Source organism: Mus musculus, chromosome 4 (genome assembly GCF_000001635.26).
Source record: "Mus musculus strain C57BL/6J chromosome 4, GRCm38.p6 C57BL/6J".
Classification (NCBI taxonomy): Eukaryota; Metazoa; Chordata; class Mammalia; order Rodentia; family Muridae; genus Mus; species Mus musculus.
Window position 1 is genome coordinate 66,750,050 of NC_000070.6, and position 4,616 is coordinate 66,754,665.

Below are 4,616 nucleotides of genomic sequence, written 5' to 3' on the forward strand. Positions count from 1 at the left end.
AGGTTTAAGGTTTTTTTTTTTTTCCTTGAAAAAATAAATTAAAAAAACAATACATCTCTGTGGTGTGGAAGTTCCTGTCTCAGGCACTGCGATTATGACTTTCAGTATCAGGAGACCTGGTTTAAATATTGCAACTGGGATTTCCTAGACAATTCAAGTACTTTAAGTCCTGCACCTCACTGTGCTTGGATGCCCTTGTTACTTTGTTTTTTTGTTTCTGTTTTGAAGGGGATGGGAAGATATACCTTATGCACCATTGTGAGAATAATATAAATGAAGTTATTGTCAGTAAAATTAGGGGTATTTTGACTTTTTGCCATGAAGATATAAGGCAATGTTGCCTCTTAACTCTATCATCATTACCAACAAGAAACACAGAAACCATGGGGAACAATTAATTGCAGAGATTGGGTGATAAACAGTGCAGGTCAGTGAGCTTGAAGGAAGCATCATAATGGAGGCAGTTTTCTCTCAAGATCATTTTAGGAGGTGATGAATGTTGTGGTAGTTTGAGTAAAAGTGACCTCCATATGTCCATCGGGAGTGACGCTATTGTTGGAGTAGGTATAGTCTTCTTGGGGGAGGTATGTCATTGGGGGAAATGCTTTGAGGTTTTAAAGGCTCAAGCAAAGTCTAGTGTCTAGTTTCCTGTTGCCTGCAGATCCAAATGCAGAACTTCAAGTTTCTTCTCTAACACTGTGTCTGCTTGCATGCTACCACGATGTTCATTGACTCTGCCTACAAAACTGTAAGTCAGCCTCAACTATATGGTTTCCTTTGTCATGGCGTCTCTTAACAGCAACAGAATCCCAAACTAAGACAGATGTGAAACAGACACAAAACCCAATATTCTTGGAAGAAATCAATACAAAATGAAACTAGGAGAAGAAAATTGGTGAATATATGTAAAGCATAAGACCTTTATCCTGTTGCATGTTAAGCTACATATCACTATGCATATGTAAAATGTAAAACTCTAAAAGACTGGAAAACAATAACAGTCAACTGAAAAATAGTCATGTTTGAAGAAGGCTCATGATTGTCCATATTCTCTCGTGCTGGAGTAAGGAAAAGAAGGTGCTTAGTCTTACACTGAATATAAAACTCAGGAGAGCTATGTTTTAGTATTTGGTCTGAGTTAAAAACAAGATCATTCCTATTTAGATCTATTGCCATATCCAGGGATCCATCCCATAATCAGCTTCCAAACGCTGACACCATTGCATACACTAGCAAGATTTTGCTGTAAGGACCCAGATATAGCTGTCTCTTGTGAGACTATGCCGGGGCCTAGCAAACACAGAAGTGGATGCTCACAGTCAGCTATTGGATGGATCACAGGGCCCCCAATGGAGGAGCTAGAGAAAGTACTCAAGGAGCTAAAGGGAACTGCAACCCTATATGTGGAACAACAATATGAACTAACCAGTACCCCGGAGTTCTTGTCTCTAGCAGCATATGTATCAAAAGATGGCCTAGTCAGCCATCACTGGAAAGAGAGGCCCATTGGACACGCAAACTTTATATGCCCCAGTACAGGGGAACGCCAGGGCCAAAAAGGGGGAGTGGGTGGGTAGGGGATTGGGGGGGTGGGTATGGGGGACTTTTGGGATAGCATTGGAAATGTAAACGAGGAAAATACCTAATTAAAAAAAATACAGTAAAAAAAAAAAAAAACTTTAAAACAGGGCTGTAAACCTATGGTGTACTACTAATTGTACCCCAAGTGTCAATCCCTTCTTTCTGAAACGGATGGTTTATAAACACATCCCATTGCTCACAAGTGTCCCTTCCAGCAGGACTTAGTTTTTCCGTAGGTGGAGAAGGACCAGGGCCTGAAAGAGAAATGAGAGGAGAAAGGGAAGTGAGACCAAGCAAAGAGTTGTCAAGGTCTGTTTAATGAAGGCTAGGAGCCTGATTATAAGCACACAGTGATAGAAAATAGGGAGGGGTTGGGGGCATAATAAAATACAGAGAAAGGGATGGACATCTGGGGCAAATGCTGATTACAGGCTTATCGTGGCTTATCTTGGAATGTTGACCCCGGGCACCAAACGGAGACATGGAGGAGGAGGTGAAGCTGCCTTAATCTAAGCAGTTCTAGGCACCAAATAAAGGAGGGAGTGAAGCTGGCAGTCTCAGGCACCAGGTGGAGACAATGAAGGAGGGGGTGACATAATTCCCTTCAAAGGGTCAGCCAGATCTTTAGGGTGAGAGTAACTTAGTTTCCCACAGTTTGGTCTCTCACACACAAGGTATCTGTAACTATGTTTGCTACAAGTTCAAATTTGAGCATTTCAGCAGAAACTGAACAGTTTATACACCCTGAAATACTTACTGCTTAATACTAAAACTGAGAAAAATTTGCTGACCATTTCTCCAAATAATTAATCAATTGCAAACTAATTTAAATCCTGAAAGGTAGAAAAATGGCTCCTTAAACCACCCAGCAATTCAGCATACAGTAATGAAACTGATAATTTCATTTAATTAGTAGAAATTTACTATGCAAGTGCCCTGAGACCTTGGAGGTGCCTGGACTGAGATCATGAGAAGGTAAACTTGCCCTTTAGAGAGCCCAGCAAACACAGAATGCTTAGCCAATTGAGTGTATTTTGATAAAAATGCTGATGAAAACAATTATAAAATCTCTAGAGATACAGAATCAAACTTGTATAGTTTAGAAGTCTAGCCGGACATGGTGGCACATGCCTTTAATCCCAGCACTTGGGAGGCAGAGGCAGTCGGATTTCTGAGTTCGAGGCCAGCCTGGTCTACAAAGTGAGTTCCAGGACAGCCAGGGCCATACAGAGAAACCCTGTCTCAAAAAAACCAAAAAATAAAAAATAATAAAAAAAATTTAAAAAAGAAGTCTATTTATACAGAAGCTACAAGTTAATTATCCTATTAAGTCTTCAGCATGGCAAACTTGTGTTCATTTCTGAATATTTATCCATATGACTTAAGTGACTCAAAGACCTGAAATGGTGTCACATCATGACAAAAATCTACGGCCCAATGGGAAATTCTTAAGGTTAATGGGATTTATGAAAAATACCCTTTCGTGCAATGACAATTCAATAACAACCCAATTGCGTCTGCACTGGGAAAAGTAGCTATTAACAATTTTTGCCCAGGAGCACATCCAAAGTACCAGTATGTTTCCCCATACTTCACGCCCCATGCCTCCCAGATGATCCTTCTGGGTTTGGGGACTTAGGTCAACACAGATTCTGGGATCCAGATAAAAAGTGAGGGATGCCTATATACCATTTGCTCATGTCCCCTTGGTCCATCTCTGTTTGTTCAGAGCAGGTGGCAACAGCCAATTGGCTGTCCTGTCTCATGCTGTCTTTGACTTCTGGTGTCAGGCAAGATCCAGGGATTAGTGAATGTGGAAGTGCCTGATGCTGCGCAGGTGTGGGCCATTGTGGGCTGCTAATCCAAACATGCCAACTCACTCCGTTTACACTACTACTAGAAACTAAGGAACATGTAACAGCTCCTCAAATGCATGAAACATTTGGATTTCTCAATGAAGTCCTTGACTACTGATTTGCCAGGATTCCCAAATTTACTCAGTGAGAAATTGAGAACTGACCAACACAAAGCAAATGAAATGTAATCAATATTTCAAAACAAACAGGAATCCCAGGACAAATGATCAACCAATGAAAACGTCTTTAATCTGGATAAAGGGCAAGGTATCTATTGTCCTTAAGAGATACTTAATTGAAACCCAGAAGAAAATTGAGGTTGTTTGGAAAAACAAAACAAACACAACCAATTGAACAATCAGACAGACAGACATAAATCCAAAACTATTACTTTTTTAAGAAAAGAAATTCCATAGAGAGAATGAACAAGGAACCACACCCAAACACATGCCACAGACACAACCTGGGTTCCTATTGTAATTAAGAGGCAGAATAGGCATTTTCAGGAAGATAACTGTACTCTTAGAATTTCAGATATTTTATGTGATACATCAGGGAAAGACAGAAAGGTAGCTCTAGAATTTATCTATGAGCTTCCTTCAAGGATCATATCTATCTACTTCCAAGGCAACTTTCATTGTATGAGATTTGTTCAAAACTACTAAGACTGGGGCTGTTTCTCTGTATGAACTCTAGTGTAAGGGTTCATGATTCTGATATCCAGAGTCAAGTTGTATGCCAAAGCAAAGAGCATTTTATTCTGCAGAAGTCCAGCATGCTAGGTTCTACCATTTACCAAGATGGAGGTATCCCAGTGAGCTCACATGCTTGATTCAAAGCACATTAGAGGAATTCCTGGGAGGGGTAAGTCATCTCTATTTTAGTCTGTTGGCTCTAACTCTAAGGGACATTCCAGACCATTGCTTGGACTTGGGGGGATGGAAACTGATACTGGGGAAGTCTGTAAACTGTTGCTGAGGAAGTCTGGAAACTGTTGCTTACCCATTGCCCTTGCCTCAGGCCAGGTAGCACTAATTCTGATAGCATGGCAGTTTTTGATTGACTTCCTGAGGCCTGTTTTTTGTTTTGTTTTGTTTTTGCTTTTTTGTTTTTGTTTTTGTTTTTTGAGAAGGTGCAGTCTCAGTTGCAGTTGATGGCCCAGGACTGAAGGTGGCATAC